This window comes from Cylas formicarius, unplaced genomic scaffold (genome assembly GCF_029955315.1).
Source record: "Cylas formicarius isolate icCylForm1 unplaced genomic scaffold, icCylForm1.1 PGA_scaffold_16__1_contigs__length_5364039, whole genome shotgun sequence".
NCBI lineage: Eukaryota > Metazoa > Arthropoda > Insecta > Coleoptera > Brentidae > Cylas > Cylas formicarius.
Window position 1 is genome coordinate 4,998,295 of NW_026844246.1, and position 18,729 is coordinate 5,017,023.

Here is an 18,729-nt window from a genome sequence, read left to right on the forward strand (position 1 = left end):
TATATTTTTATAAATTTATGTATTCAATCCTTATATTTGAGAAAAATTTCTGGGCTGAGCTGTTAATTAAAAAATATATATTTCAGGCAAAACAATGGCCGTTTGCAGCAGGTAGGATTCGAACCTACGCTGCTATGGAGAATCTGATTTCTAGTTAGAAGCCTTAGCCGACAGACCAAGGCTAAATCTGTTTGAAAGTCGAACTATTTCTGGCAATGTGCCGTGCGTTGAAATATAAGTCCATTATAATTTTATAAATTTATGAACTCAATCCCCATATTTGAGAAAAATTTCTGAGTTGAGCTGTTAATTAAAAAATATATATTTCACGCAAAACAATGGCCGTTTGCAGTAGGTAGTTATCGAACATACGCTGCTATGGAGAATCTGATTTCTAGTCAGACGCCTTAACCGACAGACCAAGGCTAAATCTGTTTGAAAGTCGAACTATTTCTGGTGATGTGCCATGCGTTGAAATATAAGGCCATAATATTTTTATAAATTTATGTAGTCAATCCCCATATTTGAGAAAAGTTTCTGGGCTGAGCTGTTAATTAAAAAATATATATTTCAAGCAAAACAATGGTCTTTTGCAGTAGGTGGGATTCGAACCTACGCTGCCATAGAGAATCTGATTTCTAGTCAGACGCCTTAACCGACGGACCAAGGCTAAATCTGTTTGAAAGTCGAACTATTTCTGGTAATGTGCCATGCGTTGAAATATAAGGCCATTATATTTTTATAAATTTATGTATTCAATCCCCATATTTGAGAAAAATTTCTGGGCTGAGCTGTTAATTAAAAAATATATATTTCAAGCAAAACAATGGCCGTTTGCAGCAGGTAGGATTCGAACCTACGCTGCTATGCAGAATCTGATTTCTAGTCAGAAGCCTTAGCCGACAGACCAAGGCTAAATCTGTTTGAAAGTCGAATTATTTCTGGTAATGTGCCGTGCGTTGAAATATAAGGCCATTATATTTTTATAAATTTATGTATTCAATCCCCATATTTGAGAAAAATTTCTGGGCTGAGCTGTTAATTAAAAAATATATATTTCAAGCAAAACAATGGCCGTTTGCAGCAGGTAGGATTCGAACCTACGCTGCTATGCAGAATCTGATTTCTAGTCAGAAGCCTTAGCCGACAGACCAAGGCTAAATCTGTTTGAAAGTCGAACTATTCCTGGTGATGTGCCATGCTTTGAAATATAAGGCCATTATATTTTTATAAATTTATGTATTTAATCCCCATATTTGAGATAAATTTCTGGGCTGAGCTGTTAATTAAAAATATATATTTCAAGCAAAACAATGGCCGTTTGCAGCAGGTAGGTTTTGAACCTACGCTGCCATGGAGAATCTGATTTCTAGTCAGAAGCCTTAACCGAGAGACCAAGGCTAAATCTGTTTGAAAGTCGAACTATTTCTGGTGATGTGCCATGCGTTGAAATATAAGGCCATTATATTTTTATAAATGTATGTATTGAATCCCCATATTTGAGAAAAATTTCTATGCTGAGCTGTTAACTAAAAAATATATATTTCAAGCAAAACAATGGCCGTTTGCAGCATATAGGTTTCGAACCTACGCTGCCATGGAGAATCTGATTTCTAGTCAGAAGCCTTAACCGACAGACCAAGGCTAAATCTGTTTGAAAGTCGAACTATTCCTGGTGATGTGCCATGCGTTGAAATATAAGGCCATTATATTTTTATGTATTGAATCCCATATTTGAGAAAAATTTCTGGGCTGAGCTGTTAATTAAAAAATATGTGTTTCAAGCAAAACAATTGCCGTTTGCAGCAGGTAGGTTTTGAACCTACGCTGCCATGGAGAATCTGATTTCTAGTCAGAAGCCTTTACCGACAGACCAAGGCTAAATCTGTTTGAAAGTCGAACTATTTCTGGTGATGTGCCATGCGTTGAAATGTAAGGCCATTATATTTTTATAAATTTATGTATTGAATCCCCATATTTGAGAAAAATTTCTGGGCTGAGCTGTTAATTAAAAAATATGTATTTCAAGCAAAACAATGGCCGTTTGCAGCAGGTAGGTTTTGAAACTACGCTGCCATGGAGAATCTGATTTCTAGTCAGAAGCCTTAACCGACAGACCAAGGCTAAATCTGTTTGAAAGTCGAACTATTTCTGATTATGTGCCATGCGTTGAAATATAAGTCCATTATATTTTTATAAATTTATGTACTCAATCCTTATATTTGAGAAAAATTTCTGGGCTGAGCTGTTAATTAAAAAATATATATTTCAAGCAAAACAATGGCCGTTCGCAGTAGGTAGGTATCGAAACTACGCTGCCATTGAGAATCTGATTTCTAGTCAGATGCCTTAACCGACAGACCAAGGCTAAATCTGTTTGAAAGTCAAACTATTTCTGATTATGTGCCATGCGTTGAAATATAAGTCCATTATATTTTTATAAATTTATGTACCCAATCCTCATATTTGAGAAAAATTTCTGGGCTGAGCTGTTAATTAAAAAATATGTATTTCAAGCAAAACAATGGCCGTTTGCAGCAGGTAGGTTTTGAAACTACGCTGCCATGGAGAATCTGATTTCTAGTCAGAAGCCTTAACCGACAGACCAAGGCTAAATCTGTTTGAAAGTCGAACTATTTCTGATTATGTGCCATGCGTTGAAATATAAGTCCATTATATTTTTATAAATTTATGTACTCAATCCTTATATTTGAGAAAAATTTCTGGGCTGAGCTGTTAATTAAAAAATATATATTTCAAGCAAAACAATATCCGTTTGCAGTAGGTAGGTTTCGAACCTACCCTGCCATAGAGAATCTGATTTCTAGTCAGACGCCTTAACCGACAGACCAAGGCTAAATCTGTATGAAACTCGAACTATTTCTGGTGATGTGTCTTGTGTTGAAATATAAGGCCATTACATTTTTATAAATTTATGTATTCAATCGCCATATCTGAGAAAAATTTCTGGGCTGAGCTCTTAATTAAAAAATATATATTTCAAGCAAAACAATGGCCGTTTGCAGCATATAGGTTTCGAACCTACGCCATGGAGAATCTGATTTCTAGTCAGAAGCCTAAACCGACAGGGCAAGGCTAAATCTGTTTGAAAGTCGAACTATTTCTGGTGATGTTCCATGCGTTGAAATATAAGGCCATTATATTTTTATAAATTTATGTATTGAATCCCCATATTTGTGAAAAATTTCTGGGCTGAGCTGTTAATTAAAAAATATGTATTTCAAGCAAAACACTGGCCGTTTGCAGCAGGTAGGTTTTGAACCTACGCTGCCATGGAGAATCTGATTTCTAGTCAAATGCCTTAACCGAGAGGCCAAGGCTAAATCTGTTTGAAAGTCGAACTATTTCTGGTGATGTGCCATGCGTTGAAATATAAGGCCATTATATTTTTATAAATTTATGTATTGAATCCCCATATTTGAGAAAAATTTCTGGGCTGAGCTGTTAATTAAAAAATATATATTTCAAGCAAAACAATGGCCGTTTGCAGCATATAGGTTTCGAACCTACGCTGCCATGGAGAATCTGATTTCTAGTCAGAAGCCTTAACCGACAGACCAAGGCTAAATCTGTTTGAAAGTCGAACTATTCCTGGTGATGTGCCATGCGTTGAAATATAAGGCCATTATATTTTTATAAATTTATGTATTGAATCCCCATATTTGAGATAAATTTCTGGGCTGAGCTATTAATTAAAAATATATATTTCAAGCAAAACAATGGCCGTTTGCAGTAGGTAGGTTTCGAACCTACGCTGCCATAGAGAATCTGATTTCTAGTCATACGCCTTAACCGACAGACCAAGGCTAAATCTGTTTGAAAGTCGAACTATTTCTGGTGATGTGCCATGCGTTGAAATATAAGTCCATTATATTTTTATAAATTTATGTACTCAATCCTTATATTTGAGAAAAATTTCTGGGCTGAGCTGTTAATTAAAAAATATGTATCTCAAGCAAAACAATGGCCGTTTGCAGCATATGGGTTTCGAACCTACGCTGCCATGGAGAATCTGATTTCTAGTCAGAAGCCTTAACCCACAGGGCAAGGCTAAATCTGTTTGAAAGTCGAACTATTTCTGGTGATGCTCCATGCGTTGAAATATAAGGCCATTATATTTTTATAAATTTATGTATTGAATCCCCATATTTGAGAAAAATTTCTGGGCTGAGCTGTTAATTAAAAAATATGTATTTCAATCAAAACAATGGCCGTTTGCAGCAGGTAGGTTTCGAACCTACGCTGCCATGGAGAATCTGATTTCTACTCAGAAGCCTTAACCGACAGACCAAGGCTAAATCTGTTTGAAAGTCGAAATATTTCTGGTGATGTGCCATGCGTTGAAATATAAGGCTATTATATTTTTGTAAATTTATGTATTGAATCCCCATATTTAAGAAATATTTCTGGGCTGAACTGTTAATTAAAAAATATATATTTCAAGCAAAACAATGGCCGTTTGCAGCATATAGGTTTCGAACCTATGCTGCCATGGAGAATCTGATTTCTAGTCAGAAGTCTTAACCGACAGACCAAGGCTAAATCTGTTTGAAAGTCGAAATATTCCTGGTGATGTGCCATGCGTTGAAATATAAGGCCATTATATTTTTATAAATTTATGTACTCAATCCTTATATTTCAGAAAAATTTCTGGGCTGAGCTGTTAATTAAAAATATATATTTCAAGCAAAACAATGGCTGTTTGCAGTAGGTAGGTTTCGAACCTACGCTGCCATAGAGAATCTGATTTCTAGTCAGACGCCTTAACCGACAGACCAAGGCTAAATCTGTTTGAAAGTCGAACTATTTCTTGTGATGTGCCATGCGTTGAAATATAAGGCCATTATATTTTTATAAATTTATGTATTGAATCCCCATATTTGAGCTAAATTTCTGGGCTGAGCTGTTAATTAAAAATATATATTTCAAGCAAAACAATGTCCGTTTGCACTAGGTAGGTTTCGAACCTACGCTGGCATAGAGAATCTGATTTCTAGTCAGACGCCTTAACCGACAGACCAAGGCTAAATCTGTTTGAAAGTCGAACTATTTCTGGTGATGTGCCATGCGTTGAAATATAAGTCCATTATATTTTTATAAATTTATGTACTCAATCCTTATATTTGAGAAAAATTTCTGGGCTGAGCTGTTAATTAAAAAATATATATTTCAAGCAAAACAATGGCCGTTCGCAGTAGGTAGGTTTCGAACCTACGCTGCCATGGAGAATCTGATTTCTAGTCAGAAGCCTTAACCGACAGGGCAAGGCTAAATCTGTTTGAAAGTCGAACTATTTCTGGTGATGTTCCATGCGTTGGAATATAAGGCCATTATATTTTTATAAATTTATGTATTGAATTCCCATATTTGAGAAAAATTTCTGGGCTGAGCTGTTAATTAAAAAATATGTATTTCAAGCAAAACAATAGCCGTTTGAGGCAGGTAGGTTTTGAACCTACGCTGCCATGGAGAATCTGAGTTCTAGTCAGACGCCTTAACCGACAGACCAAGGCTAAATCTGTTTGAAAGTCGAACTATTTCTGGTGATGTGCCATGCGTTGAAATATAAGTCTATTATATTTTTATAAATTTATGTACTCAATCCTTATATTTGAGAAAAATTTCTGGGCTGAGCTGTTAATTAAAAAATATATATTTCAAGCAAAACAATGGCCGTTGGCAGCAGGTAGGTTTCGAACCTACGCCGCCATGGAGAATCTGATTTCTAGTCAGAAGCCTTAACCGACAGACCAAGGCTAAATCTGTTTGAAAGTCGAACTATTTCTGATTATGTGCCATGTTGAAATATAGGTCCATTATATTTCTATAAATTTATGTACTCAATCCTTATATTTGAGAAAAATTTCTGAACTGAGCTGTTAATTAAGAAATATATATTTCAAGCAAAACCATGGCCGTTCGCAGTAGGTAGGTATCGAACCTACGATGCCTTGGAGAATTTGATTTCTAGTCAGACGCCTTAACCGACAGACCAAGGCTAAATCTGTTTGGAAGTTTAACTATTTCTGATTATGTGCCATGCGTTGAAATATAATTCCATTATATTTTTATAAATTTATGTACTCAATCCTTATATTTGAGAAAAATTTCTGGGCTGAGCTGTTAATTAAAAAATGTATATTTCATGCAAAACAATGGCCGTTTGCAGTAGGTAGGTTTCGAACCTACGCTGCCATAGAGAATCTGATTTCTAGTCAGACGCCTTAACCGACAGACCAAGGCTAAATCTGTTTGAAAGTCGAACTATTTCTGGTGATGTGCCATGCGTTGAAATATAAGTCCATTATGTTTTTATAAATTTATGTACTCAATCCTTATATTTGAGAAAAATTTCTGGGCTGAGCTGTTAATTAAAAAATATGTATTTCAAGCAAAACAATGGCCGTTTGCAGCAGGTAGGTTTCGAACCTACGCTGCCATGGAGAATCTGATTTCTACTCAGAAGCCTTAACCGACAGACCAATTCTAAATCTGTTTGAAAGTCGAAATATTTCTGGTGATGTGCCATGCGTTGAAATATAAAGCCATTATATTTTTATAAATTTATGTATTGAATCCCCATATTTGAGAGAAATTTCTGGGCTGAACAGTTAATAAAAAAATATATATTTCAAGCAAAACAATGGCCGTTTGCAGCATATAGGTTTCGAACCTACGCTGCCATGGAGAATCTGATTTCTAGTCAGAAGCCTTAACCGACAGACCAAGGCTAAATCTGTTTGAAAGTCGAAATATTCCTGGTGATGTGCCATGCGTTGAAATATAAGGCCATTATATTTTTATAAATTTATGTATTGAATCCCCATATTTGAGATAAATTTCTGGGCTGAGCTGTTAATTAAAAAATATGTATTTCAAGCAAAACAATGGCCGTTTGCAGCAGGTAGGTTTCGAACCTACGCTGCCATGGAGAATCTGATTTCTACTCAGAAGCCTTAACCGACAGACCAATGCTAAATCTGTTTGAAAGTCGAAATATTTCTGGTGATGTGCCATGCGTTGAAATATAAAGCCATTATATTTTTATAAATTTATGTATTGAATCCCCATATTTGAGAAAAATTTCTGGGCTGAACTGTTAATAAAAAAATATATATTTCAAGCAAAACAATGGCCGTTTGCAGCATATAGGTTTCGAACCTACGCTGCCATGGAGAATCTGATTTCTAGTCAGAAGCCTTAACCGACAGACCAAGGCTAAATCTGTTTGAAAGTCGAAATATTCCTGGTGATGTGCCATGCGTTGAAATATAAGGCCATTATATTTTTATAAATTTATATATTGAATCCCCATATTTGAGATAAATTTCTGGGCTGAGCTGTTAATTAAAAATATATATTTCAAGCAAAACAATGGCCGTTTGCAGTAGGTAGGTTTCGAACCTACGCTGCCATAGAGAATCTGATTTCTAGTCATACGCCTTAACCGACAGACCAAGGCTAAATCTGTTTGAAAGTCGAACTATTTCTGGTGATGTGCCATGCGTTGAAATATAAGTCCATTATATTTTTATAAATTTATGTACTCAATTCTTATATTTGAGAAAAATTTCTGGGCTGAGCTGTTAACTAAAAAATATATATTTCAAGCAAAACAATGGCCGTTCGCAGTAGGTAGGTATCGAACCTACGCTGCCATGGAGAATCTGATTTCTAGTCAGACCCCTTAACCGACAGACCAAGGCTAAATCTGATTGAAAGTCGAACTATTTCTGATTATGTGCCATGCGTTGAAATATAAGTCCATTATATTTTTATAAATTTATGTACTCAATTTTTATATTTGAGAAAAATTTCTGGGCTGAGCTGTTAATTAAAAAATATGTATCTTAAGCAAAACAATGGCCGTTTGCAGCATATAGGTTTCGAACGTACGCTGCCATGGAGAATCTGATTTCTAGTCAGAAGCCTTAACCGACAGGGCAAGGCTAAATCTGTTTGAAAGTCGAACTATTTCTGGTGATGCTCCATGCGTTGAAATATAAGGCCATTATATTTTTATAAATTTATGTATTGAATCCCCATATTTGAGAAAAATTTCTGGGCTGAGCTGTTAATTAAAAAATATGTATTTCAATCAAAACAATGGCCGTTTGCAGCAGGTAGGTTTCGAACCTACGCTGCCATGGAGAATCTGATTTCTACTCAGAAGCCTTAACCTACAGACCAAGGCTAAATCTGTTTGAAAGTCGAAATATTTCTGGTGATGTGCATGCGTTGAAATATAAGGCTATTATATTTTTATAAATTTATGTATTGAATCCCCATATTTGAGAAATATTTCTGGGCTGAACTGTTAATTAAAAAATATATATTTCAAGCAAAACAATGGCCGTTTGCAGCATATAGGTTTCGAACCTACGCTGCCATGGAGAATCTGATTTCTAGTCAGAAGTCTTAACCGACAGACCAAGGCTAAATCTGTTTGAAAGTCGAAATATTCCTGGTGATGTGCCATGCGTTGAAATATAAGGCCATTATATTTTTATAAATTTATGTACTCAATCCTTATATTTCAGAAAAATTTCTGGGCTGAGCTGTTAATTAAAAATATATATTTCAAGCAAAACAATGGCTGTTTGCAGTAGGTAGGTTTCGAACCTACGCTGCCATAGAGAATCTGATTTCTAGTCAGACGCCTTAACCGACAGACCAATGCTAAATGTGTTTGAAATTCGAACTACTTCTGGTGATGTGAAATGCGTTGAAATATAAGGCCATTATATTTTTATAAATTTATGTATTGAATCCCCATATTTGAGCTAAATTTCTGGGCTGAGCTGTTAATTAAAAATATATATTTCAAGCAAAACAATGGCCGTTTGCACTAGGTAGGTTTCGAACCTACGCTGGCATAGAGAATCTGATTTCTAGTCAGACGCCTTAACCGACAGACCAAGGCTAAATCTGTTTGAAAGTCGAACTATTTCTGGTGATGTGCCACGCGTTGAAATATAAGTCCATTATGTTTTTATAAATTTATGTACTCAATCCTTATATTTGAGAAAAATTTCTGGGCTGAGCTGTTAATTAAAAAATATGTATTTCAAGCAAAACAATGGCCGTTTGCAGCAGGTAGGTTTCGAAACTACGCTGCCATGGAGAATCTGATTTCTACTCAGAAGCCTTAACCGACAGACCAAGGCTAAATCTGTTTGAAAGACGAAATATTCCTGGTGATGTGCCATGCGTTGAAATATAAGGCCATTATATTTTTATAAATTTATGTACTCAATCCTTATATTTCAGAAAAATTTCTGGGCTGAGCTGTTAATTAAAAATATATATTTCAAGCAAAACAATGGCTGTTTGCAGTAGGTAGGTTTCGAACCTACGCTGCCATAGAGAATCTGATTTCTAGTCAGACGCCTTAACCGACAGACCAAGGCTAAATCTGTTTGAAAGTCGAACTATTTCTGGTGATGTGCCACGCGTTGAAATATAAGTCCATTATGTTTTTATAAATTTATGTACTCAATCCTTATATTTGAGAAATATTTCTGGGCTGAACTGTTAATTAAAAAATATATATTTCAAGCAAAACAATGGCCGTTTGCAGCATATAGGTTTCGAACCTACGCTGCCATGGAGAATCTGATTTCTAGTCAGAAGTCTTAACCGACAGACCAAGGCTAAATCTGTTTGAAAGTCGAAATATTCCTGGTGATGTGCCATGCGTTGAAATATAAGGCCATTATATTTATATAAATTTATGTATTGAATCCCCATATTTGAGCTAAATTTCTGGGCTGAGCTGTTAATTAAAAATATATATTTCAAGCAAAACAATGGCTGTTTGCAGTAGGTAGGTTTCGAACCTACGCTGCCATAGAGAATCTGATTTCTAGTCAGACGCCTTAACCGACAGACCAAGGCTAAATCTGTTTGAAAGTCGAACTATTTCTGGTGATGTGCCATGCGTTGAAATATAAGGCCATTATATTTTTATAAATTTATGTATTGAATCCCCATATTTGAGCTAAATTTCTGGGCTGAGCTGTTAATTAAAAATATATATTTCAAGCAAAACAATGGCCGTTTGCACTAGGTAGGTTTCGAACCTACGCTGGCATAGAGAATCTGATTTCTAGTCAGACGCCTTAACCGACAGACCAAGGCTAAATCTGTTTGAAAGTCGAACTATTTCTGGTGATGTGCCATGCGTTGAAATATAAGTCCATTATGTTTTTATAAATTTATGTACTCAATCCTTATATTTGAGAAAAATTTCTGGGCTGAGCTGTTAATTAAAAAATATATATTTCAATCAAAACAATGGCCGTTTGCAGCAGGTAGGTTTCGAACCTACGCTGCCATGGAGAATCTGATTTCTACTCAGAAGCCTTAACCGACAGACCAAGGCTAAATCTGTTTGAAAGTCGAAATATTTCTGGTGATGTGCCATGCGTTGAAATATAAGGCTATTATATTTTTATAAATTTATGTATTGAATCCCCATATTTGAGAAATATTTCTGGGCTGAACTGTTAATTAAAAAATATATATTTCAAGCAAAACAATGGCCGTTTGCAGCATATAGGTTTCGAACCTACGCTGCCATGGAGAATCTGATTTCTAGTCAGAAGTCTTAACCGACAGACCAAGGCTAAATCTGTTTGAAAGTCGAAATATTCCTGGTGATGTGCCATGCGTTGAAATATAAGGCCATTATGTTTTTATAAATTTATGTACTCAATCCTTATATTTCAGAAAAATTTCTGGGCTGAGCTGTTAATTAAAAATATATATTTCAAGCAAAACAATGGCCGTTTGCACTAGGTAGGTTTCGAACCTACGCTGGCATAGAGAATCTGATTTCTAGTCAGACGCCTTAACCGACAGACCAAGGCTAAATCTGTTTGAAAGTCGAACTATTTCTGGTGATGTGCCATGCGTTGAAATATAAGGCCATTATATTTTTATAAATTTATGTATTGAATCCCCATATTTGAGCTAAATTTCTGGGCTGAGCTGTTAATTAAAAATATATATTTCAAGCAAAACAATGGCCGTTTGCACTAGGTAGGTTTCGAACCTACGCTGGCATAGAGAATCTGATTTCTAGTCAGACGCCTTAACCGACAGACCAAGGCTAAATCTGTTTGAAAGTCGAACTATTTCTGGTGATGTGCCACGCGTTGAAATATAAGTCCATTATGTTTTTATAAATTTATGTACTCAATCCTTATATTTGAGAAAAATTTCTGGGCTGAGCTGTTAATTAAAAAATATGTATTTCAAGCAAAACAATGGCCGTTTGCAGCAGGTAGGTTTCGAAACTACGCTGCCATGGAGAATCTTATTTCTACTCAGAAGCTTTAACCGACAGACCAAGGCTAAATCTGTTTGAAAGTCGAAATATTCCTGGTGATGTGCCATGCGTTGAAATATAAGGCCATTATATTTTTATAAATTTATGTACTCAATCCTTATATTTCAGAAAAATTTCTGGGCTGAGCTGTTAATTAAAAATATATATTTCAAGCAAAACAATGGCTGTTTGCAGTAGGTAGGTTTCGAACCTACGCTGCCATAGAGAATCTGATTTCTAGTCAGACGCCTTAACCGACAGACCAAGGCTAAATCTGTTTGAATGTCGAACTATTTCTGGTGATGTGCCATGCGTTGAAATATAAGGCCATTATATTTTTATAAATTTATGTACTCAATCCTTATATTTGAGAAATATTTCTGGGCTGAACTGTTAATTAAAAAATACATATTTCAAGCAAAACAATGGCCGTTTGCAGCATATAGGTTTCGAACCTACGCTGCCATGGAGAATCTGATTTCTAGTCAGAAGTCTTAACCGACAGACCAAGGCTAAATCTGTTTGAAAGTCGAAATATTCCTGGTGATGTGCCATGCGTTGAAATATAAGGCCATTATATTTTTATAAATTTATGTACTCAATCCTTATATTTCAGAAAAATTTCTGGGCTGAGCTGTTAATTAAAAATATATATTTCAAGCATAACAATGGCCATTTGCACTAGGTAGGTTTCGAACCTACGCTGGCATAGAGAATCTGATTTCTAGTCAGACGCCTTAACCGACAGACCAAGGCTAAATCTGTTTGAAAGTCGAACTATTTCTGGTGATGTGCCATGCGTTGAAATATAAGTCCATTATGTTTTTATAAATTTATGTACTCAATCCTTATATTTGAGAAAAATTTCTGGGCTGAGCTGTTAATTAAAAAATATATATTTCAAGCAAAACAATGGCCGTTTGCAGCATATAGGTTTCGAACCTACGCTGCCATGGAGAATCTGATTTCTAGTCAGAAGCCTTAACCGACAGACCAAGGCTAAATCTGTTTGAAAGTCGAAATATTCCTGGTGATGTGCCATGCGTTGAAATATAAGGCCATTATATTTTTATAAATTTATGTATTGAATCCCCATATTTGAGATAAATTTCTGGGCTGAGCTGTTAATTAAAAATATATATTTCAAGCAAAACAATGGCCGTTTGCAGTAGGTAGGTTTCGAACCTACGCTGCCATAGAGAATCTGATTTCTAGTCATACGCCTTAACCGACAGACCAAGGCTAAATCTGTTTGAAAGTCGAACTATTTCTGGTGATGTGCCATGCGTTGAAATATAAGTCCATTATATTTTTATAAATTTATGTACTCAATCCTTATATTTGAGAAAAATTTCTGGGCTGAGCTGTTAATTAAAAAATATATATTTCAAGCAAAACAATGGCCGTTCGCAGTAGGTAGGTATCGAACCTACGCTGCCATGGAGAATCTGATTTCTAGTCAGAAGCCTTAACCGACAGGGCAAGGCTAAATCTGTTTGAAAGTCGAACTATTTCTGGTGATGTTCCATGCGTTGGAATATAAGGTCATTATATTTTTATAAATTTATGTATTGAATTCCCATATTTGAGAAAAATTTCTGGGCTGAGCTGTTAATTAAAAAATATATATTTCAAGCAAAACAATGGCCGTTTGCAGCAGGTAGGTTTCGAACCTACGCCGCCATGGAGAATCTGATTTCTAGTCAGAAGCCTTAACCGACAGGCCAAGGCTAAATCTGTTTGAAAGTCGAACTATTTCTGATTATGTGCCATGTTGAAATATAGGTCCATTATATTTCTATAAATTTATGTACTCAATCCTTATATTTGAGAAAAATTTCTGAACTGAGCTGTTAATTAAGAAATATATATTTCAAGCAAAACCATGGCCGTTCGCAGTAGGTAGGTTTCGAACCTACGCCGCCATGGAGAATCTGATTTCTAGTCAGAAGCCTTAACCGACAGACCAAGGCAAAATCTGTTTGAAAGTCGAACTATTTCTGATTATGTGCCATGTTGAAATATAGGTCCATTATGTTTTTATAAATTTATGTACTCAATCCTTATATTTGAGAAAAATTTCTGGGCTGAGCTGTTAATTAAAAAATATGTATTTCAAGCAAAACAATGGCCGTTTGCAGCAGGTAGGTTTCGAAACTACGCTGCTATGGAGAATCTGATTTCTACTCAGAAGCCTTAACCGACAGACCAAGGCTAAATCTGTTTGAAAGTCGAAATATTTCTGGTGATGTGCCATGCGTTGAAATATAAAGCCATTATATTTTTATAAATTTATGTATTGAATCCCCATATTTGAGAAAAATTTCTGGGTTGAGCTGTTAATTAAAAAATATATATTTCAAGCAAAACAATGGCCGTTTGGAGCATATAGGTTTCGAACCTACGCTGCCATGGAGAATCTGATTTCTAGTCAGAAGCCTTAACCGACAGACCAAGGCTAAATCTGTTTGAAAGTCGAAATATTCCTGGTGATGTGCCATGCGTTGAAATATAAGGCCATTATATTTTTATAAATTTATGTATTGAATCCCCATATTTGAGATAAATTTCTGGGCTGAGCTGTTAATTAAAAATATATATTTCAAGCAAAACAATGGCCGCTTGCAGTAGGTAGGTTTCGAACCTACGCTGCCATAGAGAATCTGATTTCTAGTCATACGCCTTAACCGACAGACCAAGGCTAAATCTGTTTGAAAGTCGAACTATTTCTGGTGATGTGCCATGCGTTGAAATATAAGTCCATTATATTTTTATAAATTTATGTACTCAATCCTTATATTTGAGAAAAATTTCTGGGCTGAGCTGTTAATTAAAAAATATATATTTCAAGCAAAACAATGGCCGTTCGCAGTAGGTAGGTATCGAACCTACGCTGCCATGGAGAATCTGATTTCTAGTCAGAAGCCTTAACCGACAGGGCAAGGCTAAATCTGTTTGAAAGTCGAACTATTTCTGGTGATGTTCCATGCGTTGGAATATAAGGCCATTATATTTTTATAAATTTATGTATTGAATTCCCATATTTGAGAAAAATTTCTGGGCTGAGCTGTTAATTAAAAAATATGTATTTCAAGAAAAACAATATCCGTTTGAGGCAGGTAGGTTTTGAACCTACGCTGCCATGGAGAATCTGAGTTCTAGTCAGACGCCTTAACCGACAGACCAAGGCTAAATCTGTTTGAAAGTCGAACTATTTCTGGTGATGTGCCATGCGTTGAAATATAAGTCTATTATATTTTTATAAATTTATGTACTCAATCCTTATATTTGAGAAAAATTTCTGGGCTGAGCTGTTAATTAAAAAATATATATTTCAAGCAAAACAATGGCCGTTTGCAGCAGGTAGGTTTCGAACCTACGCCGCCATGGAGAATCTGATTTCTAGTCAGAAGCCTTAACCGACAGACCAAGGCTAAATCTGTTTGAAAGTCGAACTATTTCTGAATATGTGCCATGTTGAAATATAGGTCCATTATATTTTTATAAATTTATGTACTCAATCCTTATATTTGAGAAAAATTTCTGGGCTGAGCTGTTAATTAAAAAATGTATATTTCATGCAAAACAATGGCCGTTTGCAGTAGGTAGGTTTCGAACCTACGCTGCCATAGAGAATCTGATTTCTAGTCAGACGCCTTAACCGACAGACCAAGGCTAAATCTGTTTGAAAGTCGAACTATTTCTGGTGATGTGCCATGCGTTGAAATATAAGTCCATTATATTTTTATAAATTTATGTACTCAATCCTTATATTTGAGAAAAATTTCTGGGCTGAGCTGTTAATTAAAAATATATATTTCAAGCAAAACAATGGCCGTTTGCAGCAGGTAGGTTTCGAACCTACGCTGCCATGGAGAATCTGATTTCTACTATTAACCGACAGACCAAGGCTAAATCTGTTTGAAAGTCGAAATATTTCTGGTGATGTGCCATGCGTTGAAATATAAAGCCATTATATTTTTATAAATTTATGTATTGAATCCCCATATTTGAGAAAAATTTCTGGGCTGAACTGTTAATAAAAAAATATATATTTCAAGCAAAACAATGGCCGTTTGCAGCATATAGGTTTCGAACCTACGCTGCCATGGAGAATCTGATTTCTAGTCAGAAGCCTTAACCGACAGACCAAGGCTAAATCTGTTTGAAAGTCGAAATATTCCTGGTGATGTGCCATGCGTTGAAATATAAGGCCATTATATTTTTATAAATTTATGTATTGAATCCCCATATTTGAGATAAATTTCTGGGCTGAGCTGTTAATTAAAAATATATATTTCAAGCAAAACAATGGCGGTTTGCAGTAGGTAGGTTTCGAACCTACGCTGGCATAGAGAATCTGATTTCTAGTCAGACGCCTTAACCGACAGACCAAGGCTAAATCTGTTTGAAAGTCGAACTATTTCTGGTGATGTGCCATGCGTTGAAATATAAGTCCATTATGTTTTTATAAATTTATGTACTCAATCCTTATATTTGAGAAAAATTTCTGGGCTGAGCTGTTAATTAAAAAATATGTATTTCAATCAAAACAATGGCCGTTTGCAGCAGGTAGGTTTCGAACCTACGCTGCCATGGAGAATCTGATTTCTACTCAGAAGCCTTAACCGACAGACCAAGGCTAAATCTGTTTGAAAGTCGAAATATTTCTGGTGATGTGCCATGCGTTGAAATATAAGGCTATTATATTTTTATAAATTTATGTATTGAATCCCCATATTTGAGAAATATTTCTGGGCTGAACTGTTAATTAAAAAATATATATTTCAAGCAAAACAATGACCGTTTGCAGCATATAGGTTTCGAACCTACGCTGCCATGGAGAATCTGATTTCTAGTCAGAAGTCTTAACCGACAGACCAAGGCTAAATCTGTTTGAAAGTCGAAATATTCCTGGTGATGTGCCATGCGTTGAAATATAAGGCCATTATATTTTTATAAATTTATGTACTCAATCCTTATATTTCAGAAAAATTTCTGGGCTGAGCTGTTAATTAAAAATATATATTTCAAGCAAAACAATGGCTGTTTGCAGTAGGTAGGTTTCGAACCTACGCTGCCATAGAGAATCTGATTTCTAGTCAGACGCCTTAACCGACAGACCAAGGCTAAATCTGTTTGAAAGTCGAACTATTTCTGGTGATGTGCCATGCGTTGAAATATAAGGCCATTATATTTTTATAAATTTATGTATTGAATCCCCATATTTGAGCTAAATTTCTGGGCTGAGCTGTTAATTAAAAATATATATTTCAAGCAAAACAATGGCCGTTTGCACTAGGTAGGTTTCGAACCTACGCTGGCATAGAGAATCTGATTTCTAGTCAGACGCCTTAACCGACAGACCAAGGCTAAATCTGTTTGAAAGTCGAACTATTTCTGGTGATGTGCCACGCGTTGAAATATAAGTCCATTATGTTTTTATAAATTTATGTACTCAATCCTTATATTTGAGAAAAATTTCTGGGCTGAGCTGTTAATTAAAAAATATGTATTTCAAGCAAAACAATGGCCGTTTGCAGCAGGTAGGTTTCGAAACTACGCTGCCATGGAGAATCTGATTTCTACTCAGAAGCCTTAACCGACAGACCAAGGCTAAATCTGTTTGAAAGTCGAAATATTTCTGGTGATGTGCCATGCGTTGAAATATAAAGCCATTATATTTTTATAAATTTATGTATTGAATCCCCATATTTGAGAAAAATTTCTGGGTTGAGCTGTTAATTAAAAAATATATATTTCAAGCAAAACAATGGCCGTTTGCAGCATATAGGTTTCGAACCTACGCTGCCATGGAGAATCTGATTTCTAGTCAGAAGCCTTAACCGACAGACCAAGGCTAAATCTGTTTGAAAGTCGAAATATTCCTGGTGATGTGCCATGCGTTGAAATATAAGGCCATTATATTTTTATAAATTTATGTATTGAATCCCCATATTTGAGATAAATTTCTGGGCTGAGCTGTTAATTAAAAATATATATTTCAAGCAAAACAATGGCCGTTTGCAGTAGGTAGGTTTCGAACCTACGCTGCCATAGAGAATCTGAGTTCTAGTCATACGTCTTAACCGACAGACCAAGGCTAAATCTGTTTGAAAGTCGAACTATTTCTGGTGACGTGCCATGCGTTGAAATATAAGTCCATTATATTTTTATAAATTTATGTACTCAATCCTTATATTTGAGAAAAATTTCTGGGCTGAGCTGTTAATTTAAAAATATATATTTCAAGCAAAACAATGGCCGTTCGCAGTAGGTAGGTATCGAACCTACGCTGCCATGGAGAATCTGATTTCTAGTCAGAAGCCTTAACCGACAGGGCAAGGCTAAATCTGTTTGAAAGTCGAACTATTTCTGGTGATGTTCCATGCGTTGGAATATAAGGCCATTATATTTTTATAAATTTATGTATTGAATTCCCATATTTGAGCTAAATTTCTGGGCTGAGCTGTTAATTAAAAATATATATTTCAAGCAAAACAATGGCCGTTTGCACTAGGTAGGTTTCGAACCTACGCTGGCATAGAGAATCTGATTTCTAGTCAGACGCCTTAACCGACAGACCAAGGCTAAATCTGTTTGAAAGTCGAACTATTTCTGGTGATGTGCCATGCGTTGAAATATAAGGCCATTATATTTTTATAAATTTATGTATTGAATCCCCATATTTGAGCTAAATTTCTGGGCTGAGCTGTTAATTAAAAATATATATTTCAAGCAAAACAATGGCCGTTTGCACTAGGTAGGTTTCGAACCTACGCTGGCATAGAGAATCTGATTTCTAGTCAGACGCCTTAACCGACAGACCAAGGCTAAATCTGTTTGAAAGTCGAACTATTTCTGGTGATGTGCCACGCGTTGAAATATAAGTCCATTATGTTTTTATAAATTTATGTACTCAATCCTTATATTTGAGAAAAATTTCTGGGCTGAGCTGTTAATTAAAAAATATGTATTTCAAGCAAAACAATGGCCGTTTGCAGCAGGTAGGTTTCGAAACTACGCTGCCATGGAGAATCTTATTTCTACTCAGAAGCTTTAACCGACAGACCAAGGCTAAATCTGTTTGAAAGTCGAAATATTCCTGGTGATGTGCCATGCGTTGAAATATAAGGCCATTATATTTTTATAAATTTATGTACTCAATCCTTATATTTCAGAAAAATTTCTGGGCTGAGCTGTTAATTAAAAATATATATTTCAAGCAAAACAATGGCTGTTTGCAGTAGGTAGGTTTCGAACCTACGCTGCCATAGAGAATCTGATTTCTAGTCAGACGCCTTAACCGACAGACCAAGGCTAAATCTGTTTGAATGTCGAACTATTTCTGGTGATGTGCCATGCGTTGAAATATA